This window comes from Notolabrus celidotus, chromosome 14, assembly GCF_009762535.1.
Source record: "Notolabrus celidotus isolate fNotCel1 chromosome 14, fNotCel1.pri, whole genome shotgun sequence".
NCBI lineage: Eukaryota > Metazoa > Chordata > Actinopteri > Labriformes > Labridae > Notolabrus > Notolabrus celidotus.
The window spans coordinates 32,261,532-32,276,465 of NC_048285.1; the positions used below are offsets into that span (position 1 = coordinate 32,261,532).

At 41.7% G+C, this 14,934-nt stretch overlaps 1 protein-coding gene and 1 long non-coding RNA gene across 5 annotated transcripts in view; one reads left to right on the forward strand and one right to left on the reverse strand.

Moving 5' to 3' along the window:
* LOC117825269 overlaps positions 1-8,506 on the reverse strand; it is a 15,108-nt gene extending 6,602 nt beyond the window's left edge. The window contains exon 1 of one of the 2 annotated variants that reach the window (XR_004633823.1): positions 8,379-8,506. This is a non-coding gene — a long non-coding RNA (uncharacterized LOC117825269). Of the gene's footprint in view, positions 1-1,578; positions 1,858-8,378 lie in introns of those variants that run through there. The other variant, XR_004633822.1, reaches the window with a different exon arrangement.
* Positions 1,286-14,934, forward strand: part of pak4 (p21 protein (Cdc42/Rac)-activated kinase 4) — a 39,824-nt gene continuing 26,175 nt past the window's right edge. The window contains exon 1 of one of the 3 annotated variants that reach the window (XM_034701006.1): positions 1,286-1,467. The gene's annotated coding sequence lies outside the window, so the exon portion shown is untranslated. Of the gene's footprint in view, positions 1,468-10,940; positions 11,338-14,934 lie in introns of those variants that run through there. The other 2 variants (XM_034701004.1, XM_034701005.1) reach the window with 2 other exon arrangements.

Sequence of the window (14,934 nt, forward strand, 5' to 3'; positions counted from 1 at the left end):
GATAAAACTAGATTAAATATTCTTTTTGGTATCATCATCATGAATATTATGTTTTACAGGAAATGACTTGCATTCAAACTAATATTTTTTATTGCGAGAGCTCTAGAGCAAAAATAATATCAGGGTAATTTTGATGTCATGATCTAAATGCTTCTGTCTGTGAACAATTACATAGGATTTATTTAACTTTTACAGCACATTGACAATAACCATAATTAAACAGAATAGCCTAAACTAAAGGCCTTTTGTGGCAAATTATTAACCCTTAGCTTATTTTAACTCGCTTTGAATGTAAATTTTAAATTTTTAAATTTACTTTTAATATATTTCTAATTATCCTTTTCTTTTTTTTATGTTTTATTATATTTGTCATTTTAATGTTTTAATGTAAGGCACATTGAGTTGCCCTTGTGTATGAAATGTGCTATACAAAGAAAGCTGCCTTGCCTAACCCAGGATTTTTTAAAACAAAATTAAGGTATTCAATTATTAATAAAATACATCTTTATGTTTTTTATTTAATTAATAATTAAATAATCTGCTGTAATAAAAAGTAGCTTGATATTACGAGCTAGCATTACTGTCACAAAAATGTCTGACACATTTCTGATTATTTATTCCACTTTCATTATATATATTCTGTTAAATTGTGAGGTTTTATTTTAATAAAGTGTAATATAAAGTAAAAGTTGAGCTAATTTAAAGTAAACTTGAGTTTTGGTCCACAGAATGATGCTAATACTATAACTCGGCTTTATACTAATCCTGACTTGGTTGACATGGTGCAAATTTTAAATTTACTTTTAATATATTTCTAATGCTATGTTTTATTATATTTGTCATTTTAATTGTGCTCTTTTATGCTTGTCTGAATGTTTCCTATGCTTTTAATGTTTTAAGAAATGTGCTATACAAATAAAGCTGCCTTGCCTTGCCTAACCCAGGATTAAAAAAAAAAAAAAAGGCATTCAAATATTAATAAAATACATCTTTATGTATTGAAATCAAGTTTTTATTAAATTAATAATTAAATAAACTGCTGTAATAAAAAGTAGCTTGATTATAGGAGCTAGCATTACTGTCACAAAAATGTCTGACACATTTCTGATTATTTATTTCACTTTTATTATTTATTTTCTGTTAAATTTGTAGTTTTTATTTTAATAAACAGTAATATAAAATAAAAGTTGAGCTAATTTAAAGTATACTTGAGTTTTGGTCCACAGAATGATGCTAATGCTATAACACGGCTTTATGCTAATCCTGACTCGGTTGCCATGGTGCTCGGCCGCAGTTTCCCGGATGTAGTATTTTCGCCCTTCTCAACATGGCGTCGGGAAAGTGAGACTTCAGCTAATGTTTCACAGTTTGTCCAAAGTTAGCCGGGTTCTTCCTTCTCTCCATCAGTGGAAAGTGAACTTCCAGCCCGCGGTGGCAGCAGAGAAACTTCCCCCCTGGAGTTTGGAGGTGAGTGAAAACATTTAATATCCATAAATGGAGTTTAGAGCGTGTTGAGCGCCTCTCTGCTCCCCGTTCAGTAGCTAACTGAAGCTAACGTTAGCGGCTTTCATGTCTGACCTGATCCTGCAGAGACCAGCTGAACAGCAGACCGGGTATCTGCTGTGAGGAGACTGCCTCACTGTGGGGTTTGTGGTCCTTGTGTTTTTAAAGCTGTGGATGATGAGGGAGAAGTTGATGTGTCACTTGGGAAAGTTGTTCAACAGTTCTCGCTGCAGCTCCGGAAACTAAAGCTCACTTCATGGTGCAGCTCTCGGGTTTTGCTAAGACCCTCTTAGCTCGGTGCCAGGCTTACTGACAAATCCAGGAAGTAGAGTGGTTCTGGTTTCCTAGATTCTACTGTCTTTCATGTGTTAGGAAGCATCGGGATCATTCACCTCCCTGTCTGTGTTATTGTTAAATCAGTGCTGAGAGGTGAGGTCATACTTCTCCCTTTTAATCCTGACTGAGTGAAACTTTCATTTCCACCTGTGAAGCAGAGAGGTGTGCACTCTGTTGTGAGTGGGGTGGCCCAGCTTGGGCACTGACTCATGAAGTATGTACACACACACTCATGTCAATAAATAGCATTCAGTTACCCTGGCTGTGAAAGTATCACACACAGGGTCTGAAATCAACTTTTTAAATCACCTACCAGGGTGGAAGGTAGATGCAACAATCAGCTGGTTACTCTCAGACACACATCTGCAAACTTCCTCCTTCTCTGTCCTCCTCACTGCCTCTAAAAAGTGTCCAATCTGAGTCTGATGTGATGCTCAAACACATACTGGAGCTTTAAAGTTGTTCAATTGCACATCCATCTGTCTTTCGGATGAGTGGAGGACTTATTTCTGTTTCTTTATCTCACTTTCTTCTGTTTTTAAACTTGTCTGTCCACACTAGCTGTGAAAGTATGACACAGGTCTGAAATTAACTTTTTAAATGACCTACCAGGGTGTAAAGTAGACAATCCGTTGGTTTTCTACCTGTCAAAATAATAAATTGCACTTCTGTGTCGTATACAAGTTTGTTTCAGTACTTGTCATTGGGATAATAAGACATTAAGTTGAATTCAGGGCTGTCAACTGCTACAACTGAGTGAGCAGGAAGCTTGGTGTTGACTATAGGTGTATGTGGCAACACTACATAATCACATCCCATGCAACCAGCTGCACACTTTCTAAAGGACAGCATAAGCAGACGTTACACAGGAGATCCAACAGCAGTCGAAGTATTCACAGGAGGGACGTGATAACAGTGATATTCAGCCCAGCCTGTGCGTCTGTGAGGAGCTGGAGGAGCAGTGAGTGCACTCATTGATTGAGCACACATTGTGTTATCTCTTTAAAGAAACATATCAAGCTTCTTGTGATGATAGCAAAGATATGAAAGGTTGTATCCGGCCTGCAGGCTGCTAGTTGAAGTGCCATGTTTAAGTCCTGTTTGCAGCAGGGTAGCTGACGTCCAATGCAGTAAACAGTGGTGACTGGTGGCTGGTGTTACTGTTAGTTTGTGTTTGTGTGTGCCTTCATTCATGTACACTGATATTCATATTAGACTTGAGTGTGTCGGCCCGACCCTGTGATGCTCCTACATGCAGACAGCAGAGGAGCAGGAGAAGTTGTAGCGACATCAAGCATCGTTCTTTCTTTTGATTGCACAATTAATGTGGTACAAACATTAATCTGCCACATAAGTTTGGTTTCTGAAAGATCCAAGAGGAAGATGTTTGATTACTCACTGGATTAACTCTTCTTCCACTCTCCTGTCTTATGAAGTAAACATGTGACTCATTTTTCTACAATTAAAAGTAACAGCAAAAGAAAATGTGCTACTTGAACATGCAAAGTCAGCGTGGTTTTGACAGAAGTGTTGCTGCTGATGAGTCAAAGAGAAGATCATAGTTTAGTATTTTGGGACGGCACCTGAGGTTAAAAAAAAATCATATTTCAAAGGGGGGCCCCGGCCAGCCGCCTGGACACGCCCCTGCTCTGAAGCCGGGGTGGAGTTGTGTTTCTTGTGTTTGTCAGACTTGTGCCGTCGAGTCAGACTGAAGGAGGACGGAGGATATTGTCTGTCTGAGATTTGAGTTAGTTCCACCCTCCTCTTCATGACCCCGCTTTCTATTGTACAGGTCATTTCTCAGCATCCGCTCTTCCATTCATAATATGCCCTGAGGCGTTCATATGGGTGTAGTGTCTCTCTCTCTGTCTCTCTCTCTCTCTGTGTGTGTGTATGTGAGATTTTGCGTGCAGCCGGTTAGTCATCAAGGTTGTGCGATTAGCACCGGACACACCGTACATTCCTGGGATGCCAGAGCTGTATGGAGGGGGTCACTCCTCTCTCTCTCTCTCTCTCACAGATACATTTTACTCCGACAGTGAGCACTCCCATCAAAGTCAACCCCCACAATGCATCATGCACCACCGGTTATTCTGCACAGGAAACTGGGTCAGGAAGGGGCTTGGTGTCAGGTTGGTTTAGTGATCAGTCACGGGTCAGATGACAGACGTGGAACTGGTTTGAATGAAGTACTGTCTGAATGAGGTACAGGGATGAAAAGTCAGATTTTTAACATTTTATTGGTGCTGATATTTAGGTTATTGGAGAGTTGTGGTAATTTTCTCACGGCCTAATTCCACCAGATCCGTGTCTGGTTTCTCCTCTAGTCAATGTGTTAACTTCCACTGGGTCCACTCCGACTGCGTCTGATCCGGAGTCCTCTGGATCAGATACACAAGACTTCTATTTTTGCCGGATGCCAGAGCACGACGCTTCAATCTCAACAGAGCAGATGGAGCGGGACAGGAAGTCAGGTTTCACCAAAACAAAATGAAAACATCCGGTTAATTTTCAGAATAAAACACTCTGTGTTATCACCAGATCGTATTTCACTTAACTACAACAACAAACCAAAGTCATGATGAGCGGAGCCAGGCCTGGAGTCAACAGGTCAGAGGTTTTCAGAGGACCAGAAAGACAACATGGATGAGGAGAGGAGGAGGAGAATCCTTGATTCAGTGATTGGAAACCTCGGTCACATGACTCCAGCTGTCCGGCGGTCCTGCAACCGGTGGGTGTTGACGGACGAGAGAGCATGGAGCTGGACCTGACACAGATCTGGTGGAAGTCCAGTGTTAGAGAGCTGGACTGCAGACAGATTAGAAACTGAAGTGATGGAAAGCTGGTTTGTTGGGATCACTGCCTTTGTGTTGTTAAAGGTAACCCCTCTGTTTGAACTACAATCAGTAATCTATTAATAGATTTCTCAGTCCTGAAATGTAAATGTCACGTTGGGCTCTGGGGTACGGGGTCAGTGTTTGTTACCATTAATTTTTCAGAGTATTCAATCAACTGTGAAACAATCAGCAGATGAATCAATGATGGAAATGAGAGGTATTGGCAAACCTGCTCTGTGTTCAGTATTAGCATGATGATGACTGTTAACTCATTCAATCAGCATGCTTTTAAATGTTACTGCAATTTAAAGTAGAAGGATTATTTCTAGTCTAAAGCAGCCACATCTGGAATCCAGTAGTTGAGGATACTCAAAGACGCCCCAGGGTTTCGTTCTGGATTGCCCGCCCATTTCCGAACCTGTGGTTTGGAGGAGGGGTGTTTACGGTGGATCCCAGCAGGGAGGCAGAGTCCTGAAAGCGGAGACAATCAGGAACAGTAGACGACTGTTGACGGACGTGTCCAGCAGGGGGGTGGAGCTGATGGGAGGACAGATGTTGACGTAGGTTTGATGGAGGCTGACCTGAGGGTCCCTCAGACTGTGAGAGAGGTAAACACAGCTGCTGTTCGGGCGTCTTCCATGAACTCCAAACAGCTTTCACATCCACGTACAAAGGGACAGAAAGAGGGGAACAACTATTCCTCCAGTTAGTGCTTTGTCCTGCTTGTGTTGTCGATGTTTGAGTTTGTAGATGAGCAAACAAAAAGCATCAGATGTCTCATCTTCATCGTGGAATCATCTTTCACAGAACAAAACATTGTCTCTTAAAGAATGAGGGGGTTTGGCTTTGTGTGTGTTTAAGTTAAAGAGAGAGAGAGACAGAAGATAAAGTTAGGTGTTTCTTTCCTGGGGTGGTGGTAGTTTGGGGTTTGAGCTAAAGAGGGAGAGAGAGAGAAAGAGAGGGAGAGAGTGTTTGAAGGAGGAGGTGAGATGCTGAGCCAGATTCAGCTGAAGGCTACATCTGCAGAGAAAACACAGCAGTGGAGGGAGCAGAAATCCCCGTCTCCACCTCTCATCAGGGGGCCAGTAAAGAATAGAAGTGAGAGTAGATGAACTACATATTTTACTGACTACACAATCCTACACTTCTGCCTTTGTTACCAGTCTTCTGATAAGTCTACTTCATCACAAATAAAGATAACTCCAGCTTTGAGTGATCATGTGACGATAATCAGTGACACCACCGGTAGCATTTAACCCCTCAGCTTAAAAACAAACATAAAAGTATCTGAAGAGAGGGGATCAGGCTAAGCTGACTGGTGGTAACAGATTAAATGAGCCCTGATGAGGATGAGAAGAATAGAAAAAAGAAGGTGCTGGTTCTTGTCTGTAATGGGGAACAGGAGCCCGGCTTATTGCCTGAGAGGAAAGAAAATCCTCTCTGGAATGACTGCAGGAGCCAACATCAACACAGCGCATGTAGGTGCTCAGGAGCAGAGGCAAGAACACGGCATGAATAAAAGAAATATTCAAAATCATAACAAGGGGCCTGTTTTTGAGACTTAGTTTCAGCCAGAGAGTCTTTGTAACAGGACGGTGTTTTAGGAGGGAGGGAGAGAATCTGAGGAATTTGATTTGTAGCTCTGATTTGATCCTGGTCACACACCAGCATTGTTTTCCTGTTTCTCTGGCTTTCTCACTTTTCAATGTCTTAAAAAAAAGTAAAGAAAACAATTCCTTTGGTTTTAAATATTAATATTCAGCTCCATGTATCGATGATTGTATCACACAGGTCAGGATGTCAATGCATCGCCTTATTGATATTTGATCCCCCTGTACAACGCTCTTTGCCTGCTGCAGAACAAGAGACGTAGCATGACCTGAGTGTGAGAGAATTGGGATGTTTTTGAAGGATATCATTAATGGTGTTTTGAGGAAGTCTGGCATTATGGGTGTGAAACTTTGTGGCCCCAACACAGGACCTCTACCAGATCTGTGTCAGGTCCATCTCCGTGCTCTCTCGTCCATCAGCACCCACCGGTTGCAGGACCGCCGGACAGCTGCAGTCATGTGACCAAGGTTTCCCTGCAGTATTTACTGAATCAAGGATTCTCCTCCTCCTCTCTTCATCCATGTTGTCTTTCTGGGTCCTCTGAAAACCTCCCACCTGTTGACTCCAGGCCTGGCTCCACTCATCCCTCTACAGGGTTTTCATTTTGTTTTGGTGCCTGACTTCCTGTCCCGCTCGATCTGCTATGTTGAGATTGATGGGTCGTGCTCCAGCTAAAATAGAAGTCTTTTGTATCTGATCCGGGGGGGCTCCGACCTGCCGGATCAGAGACGCAGCCGGAACGCAACGGAGCGGATCCAGTGGAAGTTAACACATTGACTAGAATAGAAACCTATCAGACTTGGTGCCATGACAGACCGGAGACGGATCTGGTGGAATCTGGCCCTAAGAGGCTGGATATGTGGATGTGGAGGCCACAGAGTAGATTTTCATGCAACTGTTCATTGAACTTTGTAAAAGCCTGAACAATAAATTGATTCAAGCGGTTTCTTGAGTAATGATTGTGAAAGTAATCAGAAATACCACAGAAATATAAACTCTGTGTTGTTCCACCCTGTGGGGTTTTTTCTCTGCAGCACAGTGAGCGTCTTGTGTTTGAAGCTCCGGCCTGCGTGTTCAACAGAGATGTGGAGGTTTAACAAACACTGACTGGCACACAATGCAAAGACCGTTCTGGACAGCGGCAGGGCTACACCTCAGTTGTACTGGTGTTCCAATGCAAGTGAATGGATGTATGTTACAGTGGGCGGTGAAACAAGAGAGGAAAAGTGTTTTTGTTTGTCATTTTTGCTCCCCTTCATCACTGGAACAGCCTGGACGACACAGTCAGGAGGTTTGTTGCAGTGTTGTTCACCGACACATTCACCCTTTAAATGCTGCTAATATGTTCAGGATGAACGCAGAGAGATTGCAAGAATTACAGAGAACCACAAGTGGATATTTTTGGCTTAAACTTCAGCTTTGAGTTCTTGTTGATACTGGCCTTCACTTGCACATGAACAGCACTGAGGCATCTGAAGAAAGAGTGTTTACTGATCACTCCCTTCTGGTTTATGTGATCAGCTTCAGAGCTGCACTGTTACACAACTAATGACAGAGAGGAGTGATGTCATGTTTCACTTATTTTTGTCACCTCGTTCTCTCTGTTTTGACTGTGCCATCCGTGCGTTTCACAGAGTGATTGATGCCTAACGTGACACTTATGTAATTGCATCAGCATGTCACGGAGCGAGTAGTCACACACTGATGTAACGTTTGACACCTGACCGTCAGCAGGACTCAGATTGTGTGCCGACCCAATTTAAAGTTGTGAGTCTGTAATCTGTGAAACTTTGAGTTCCTTCAGATGAAACATGGAGGGTTTACGTGTCTCAACATGATGCCTGATAGACTCTGTGTAGTCTTGCAAGCTGGCAGAAACAGCACAAGATAAATGATCCTGATAAAAACGTTGGAGGTTGAGACACATCTCTGTGCTCACCTTCTTACCTGAATCCAGTGAATCCACATTTGTTCTTTGTTCTTGCAGATTTCTGAAAAACATGTCCCAGTATCTGCTTTTCCACAGATCTAGAAGAGCCAATTGAACCTGGCACTAAACCCTCCTTGACCTCCTCGCTGCCAATTGCTCACCTGATAAATGTGAACCTGCTTGTGCTTCATCTTCCCCTGAATCGATCCTCCTGAGTCACTGCAGACTCTGAGGGTGAATTATGCAGAAAGAGAAGTAAACATACCAACAAATTCACCCACAACCTTCAGTGTAATCCTGAAAATGGCACAGGGTTGTGAGAATAAGCCCAAACAGTCCTTTAATACACTTTGAAATGTAAATATTTCCTCAGTAGAATGAAACATTGAAAGCTTTGTCTCGTGTTGACTCAGCTCTTGTTGATTTTTAAGCGTGTTTCCTCGATCTGTTTTCAAACTCACAGAGGAAACCATAGCTGCATTTTTAAGCCCCGTCTCTGCCTCTGACCTTTGACCCCGTTTTACTCTGAACTTGTAGGTGGCTCATGAAGCCGTCCCAGCAAACCTGACTTTATATTTGCATTTCATCCTGTCTGTATGCACAGAGCAGTCAAAGGTCTGAAGGTCCTGTGCAGAGTCAAACTCACTGGCGCTGTGTGGGTGTGTGTGTGTGCTCTATTTCTCTCTCTGTCTCTCTCTCTCTCTCTCCCGTCTTTATCATTGACCTTTCCACATTCCACAACCTGCTCCTGGAAGTTGGCCCTCATTGGCTGAAACACTGCATGCTTTGTTTGAACGCAGCCTCGGGATTGGCAGATTTGTGTGTTTCAGGTTATGACACGTTGAACGAGTGGACCTGTCATTGTTGTATTTTTACTCACAAAGGAATGTCAACAGATCGTTTCCTTATTGACCCTGACACCTTGTAGTCTGCGAGATAGCAGATAAGAGACACTTAGACATATAGATGTGCCTCTTCTGAGTCACTAAGGCCGGCGTTATCAGGAACTCGTTATAAACTGATCAGGTGTGATTGATTTTGTGCCTGTTGGAAGACGGCTGTTTCATGAAAGTTGAAAGAAAATATGGAGGCTCATTGTGAGATTTTCTTCTTTCGACAGTGACCTAGTTTCAACATTTAGTTCATTTTGAAAAGCCACTCAGAGTCTAAAACATAATGAAAAAGATTGAAGTAATTAAAACAACAATGCAGAGACATTCCCTCGCCCTCAGTGTTGTTGCATGTGATGATTTTAGGCTGCAGTAACTCTCTGCATGTCTCTGTAACGTCTCAGTGATGGATGTGTTTATATTAGCATGCTTGACGTTTTTCACAGCAGACTGTCTGATCAGATCAGTAATAATTTAAGCCATGTTGTCAGAGGAGTGCCAAGTGAATCATACTATCATGGGACAGAAACAAAAAAGCTCCTCATGCAAAAGATTTTAAAGTTATCCAGCCTTGTTTTTATTGATAAAAACAGCTGTAACTGCTGACTAGAGGTGCAGGAATGACAACATATCATCATGCACCCTATTTATTTACTTAATGTTAAAATTAAAAGAATAAATGATAATCAATTTAACTCAATTAGCTGTCAGCTATTAAATTAATCAACAAGATTTACAAGAATAAACACAAATGAAACAGAATGAAGTGAGACTGTAGACCAACAAATCATTGTTAAAGAGGTTTTCAAAAAATACATAAATAAATAAATACATGTAACATTGTATATATCTAAATTGTACTCTAGCTTTATTTATCTATTTTATTTTACTTATTTTTTACTTATTTTGTACTTATTTTGTATTTTTTGTACTTATTGAAACTTCTTTCTTGATTGTACTTATGTCTGGGTTGCTGTAACAACTGAATTTCTCCCCCGGGGGATCAATAAAGTAATATCTTATCTTATCTTAAATAAAAATAATTAAGCAAATAAATAAATATAGATATATAAATAAATACATCAATAAAAATAGATACGTCAATAATTAAATAAAGAAAACAGATTAGTAAATAAATAAATAAAAATATTAAAAGTAGTAAAATAGAAAAGTAAATAAATTTAAATAGATAAGTTAATAATTAAATAAATAAAAATAGATTCGTAAATAATTAAAGAAAAATAGATTCGTAAATAATTAAATAAAAATAGATAAGTAAATAAATAAATAATAATAGACTAGTAAATAATAATTAATTCCATTAAAGGACATTAAAACATTTTAAGAAAGAAGATGACATAATATTGGAGAAACTGGAAAATGGAAAAGGATCAATAAGGAACATTAACATAATAAATAAAAAAAGACAAAAAAATAAAATTAAAACAATTAATTAGTTGGATAAAAATACTCTATGGATAATTGGATAATACTCTACTACTACTCTCTCTCTCTCTCTCTCTCTCTCTCTCTCTCTCTCTCTCTCCCTCTCTCTCTCTCTCTCTCCCCCTCTCTCTCTCTCTGTCCCCCTCTCTCTCTCTCTCTCTCCCCCCCTCTCCCTCTCTCTCTCTCTCTCTCTCTCCCTCTCTTTCTCCCCCCCTCCTCTCCTCCTCTCTCTCTCTCTCCCCTCTCTCTCTCTCTCTCTCTCTCTCTCTCCCTGCCTCTCTCTCTCTCTCCCTGCCATCTCGTCTCTCTCTCTCTCTCTCTCTCTCTCTCTCTCTCTCTCTCCCTGCCTCTCTCTCTCATGTGACGTCATGAAACTGGGCCGCGCTGTGCTGAAACCATAGGAATGCGACACACTCTGTATTTACAGCTCAGAGCTGCAACACTTTGACTTCTCTCTGGAGAACTTTGGATAACTTCCCCGTTACCTGTCCTCGTGCCACGGTACCTGTCCTCGTGCCACGGTACCTGTCCTCGTGTCCCGGTGTCCGCCTCGTGCCTTTATGGGGACGTAACGACGCGTCCGACGGATCGTCTTTATTGATCTTATCGCGGAAACAACTTTTGTTGCTGCTGCAGGGAGTCTCTCTCTCTCTCTCTCTCTCTCTCTCTCTCTCTCTCTCTCTCTCTCTCTCTCTCTCTCTCTCTCTCAGCTGTGTGTCCGACATGAGATCAGGTGGATAGTGTGTGTAGCTGCTGCTGGTCTGAGGAGAACCTGTGGCTGACAGTGAGTATGTATCCTCTGTATATGAACATGCAGTGTGTGTGTGTGTGTGTGGTTGGTTGTGTAAAGAAAGTTCAGAGGTATAAGTTATAACTTGTGATCAGGCTGAACTCTGAGAAAGTTAATCTGGGCCACAACAACCAAACTCTGTTGTTAAAATCTCCCAGCGTGGATTAACTGTGAGTCAGAGAAAACATAATAACTTTATTGTTTGGTGTGTGAGAAGAGAAGAAGCCAGACAGTGAGGGGCTGTGTGTCTGTCTCCCCTCCCTCCTCTTCCTCCTCCTCTTCCTCGCTGTGTCCATTCAAACCAATTCAAACCTGTTACTGAGGGCTCATATTAGTGACAGTCAGACAGCTGCTGGACTCCACGGTCATCTGTCTGCATGCACAAGTGTTGGTGACACATGTAGAGGAGGAGGACTGACTCAGTGACCCTGTGACCTCAGTGGGAAGTTAGCTGCGTGTGGTGTTATTTACAGGAAGTTTGTTTCATTCATTTTACATCATTTAACAAAGGGAATATTTTCCAGAGATGATGGGGTTTTCCAGATCTGTTTATTTCCTTATTAATGCTCCACTGTAGTCATCACCTCAGTGTACAAATTAATATAAATGTAGGCTACCAGTTTTATTTAATAGGCTTTTTGTGTCTGATGTCTCTGGATACATTATCACCTCTGAAATACAAACACTATATTAGATGAGGTCGTAAGAAAATGCATAATCATCTATACTTTATTTCTAAAGCATATCTCCCACTGTCTGTTGTATAGTGTTTTTTTAAGATCATGTACGAAGATGGTAAGATATACAGACTTTCTAAAAAGTTAATCATAAAAAAATTAAATAGTTACTTGTAAAACACTCATTTAGCTCTTATTCTAATGTTATTAATAATCTCTTGAAATAGGAACCAACTTCTCAGAGGTTAGACGTGACCATAGACAGTTTAATTAACAGATGTAGCCTCCGTGGCGTCACCCATCTGTTCCTGAAGCGCTGTTTTGAGGCCATATGTCGGCGGCGGCCATATTGGAAATGCTGAACTCAACCTAACTTCTGTGACGTAAAGAGGCGGACTTTTAGCCTCCTAGCCAACAGCTACAGTGTTCCCGCCTGTCAGTAAAGTCAGCTGTGCCTCTCATAATGGAAAACTTGTTAACTCAATATCTTTGAAATTGCAGTGTTATGAAAAAATTCACCCCCCCGTACAGTGTGTGCCGATCGAGAAATGAGCTATCCAGACTACACTTGTTTTTTGAACCAGGCTGTAAACATGTTTATTTCTGCTGTAAAGATCGTCTTCTTTCAATGGGTGTGTATGTGGTTTCCGGTGTTTCTGCAGTCAGCCTCTAGTGGACGCTCAATGAACTGCAGTTTTTAGCACTTCAGCATTGGCTTCATATTTTTAAGACTGGAGGACAGCTGACAGCTGTCGTCAGTGTTTGGACTTCAGGTGTTCAATGAGGGCAGCCTCTGTTATTGTTGATTAATCCATCAGTAATGTAGCAGTGGACTTTTTATTGTTCCATGATGATTGTTTAATCTCTCCATCCCAGTTTGATGTCTTTAGAATACTTCTGTTACTCCTAAATCCAAAGAAACACAGATTAATACGACACTTAAATATAAAGTCTGTCAATTTATTAGTTAACCATTTGTTACTTCTCTTCTATCCAGATCATAGTTTTCACTCATTCATAAAGATGTTAAATCCAAAAAACTCTTTCACATTGGTTTCATTCAACATCTCAAAGGTTTCTCTATGTGAGTGAAGTCATTGTGCATCCTGAGTACTCTTACATCATACAGAGACTTTAAGGACAGGACTCCAGATCATGTTGTGTTTACTGTATCCTGTTTTGAACTGATCTTCTTTGTGTTGACGCTTTAATTAAATAACCTAACTCACTTGTTACCGTTTGAGATCTCATGAAATCAACATCAGCTGGTGATCAGCTGGTCACTGCAGTTTATGTCATGGGAACTTCTGTGTGTGTAACAACCACTTCTCCATCTTACATAACTTATTTACCATAATGCAGGAGAAACACACACACACACACACACACACACACACACACACACACACACACACACACACACACACACACACACACACACACACACACACTGTGCTATGAAGAAGTGATACATTAAGTTGGCTGACCTCTATGACTTATATGTTATTATAGTGTATTTAAAGAGTTGTTGTATGTAGTGTTGTTGAGTTTTTGATAAGTTCTGTCTCTTTTGTATTTATTGTTTGGATTAATACATTTTAAAGGTCGCTCTGAGGATGCATTGGTTTACGTGTGACGGCCGAATTCCACCAGATCCGTGTCTGGTCCGTCTCCGATCCGTCACAGCACCAGATCTGCTAGGTTTCTGATCCAGTCAATGTGTTAACTTCCACTGGATCCGCTCTGTTGCGTTCCAGCTGCAGGAGCTCTCCGGATCAGATACGCAAGACTTCTATTTTTGGCGGATGCCGGAGCACGACGCATCAATCTCAACCGAGCAGATGGAGCGGGACAGGAAGTCAGGTTTCACCAAAACAAAATGAAAACATCCGGTTAATTTTCAGAATTATCACCAGATCGTATTTCACTTAACTACAACAACAAACCATCATGATGAGTGGAGCCAGGCCTGGAGTCAACAGGTCAGAGGTTTTCAGAGGACCAGAAAGACAACATGGATGAGGAGAGGAGGAGGAGGAGAATCCTTGATTCAGATTATGATTACCGCGGGGAAACCTCGGTCACATGACTCCGCGGACCGTAGTGGATCAGAGACGGATCAGACACGGATCTGGAGGAAGTTCTGTGTCAGATACCTGTCTGTAGACTATCTTAAAGGCATGGTTAGTGTAAAAGCTTTATTTACAGGAAGCTGGTTCAGTCCAGTAGCAGAGGGAGAAGTATGAGGCGATGGAAACACCACAGCTCAGCACCTCAAAGCACTTCCCTGCAGTTGAGTCAGTTCTGAACAGTGTGGTAAACAAGCTGCTGCTCATTAGGGCCGTCTGTAGCACCAAGGTCACACAGTGTACGGTGTTTGCACAGCACTTTATGAACCTGGGAAACACTGATAGAGAGGCGCTGTGTTTGTATGTGTGTGTGATGCTGCATGTGTTTGCCAAAGTGAGAGGACAGCCTATTAATTATCACCCTGATTCAGCAGCAGCAGCAGCAGCAGCGAGCTAACGTAAGAACATCACAGCAGCGGTGTTCGTGTGCACGAAGCTGCCTCACTGAACGCCGTGTGCTCGTTTCTTTACAACACCTCAAGGGACCGTTTAGGTTAAAGATACACTCCGCAGTAAGTGACGCGTGAGAAACCGCCTCCTCACAAACACCGGGAATGTTCGGCTGTTAAACTTTTATGCACTCTACAAATTATTTCTGCACATCACAGTTATCATTTAGAGGCTCTTTACCCGCTCGGTTCTGGGAGGGCTCGGCTGTAAAGTTTTGTGATTCACCGCTCACCGTGCTCCTTATGTGGGCAAGGGAAATTAAACGCAGTAGTTACACTTAATCTCAAGCTTTGCATTCAACAAGGGACCTATTTGGAAATACTTAGCGGGCCTCC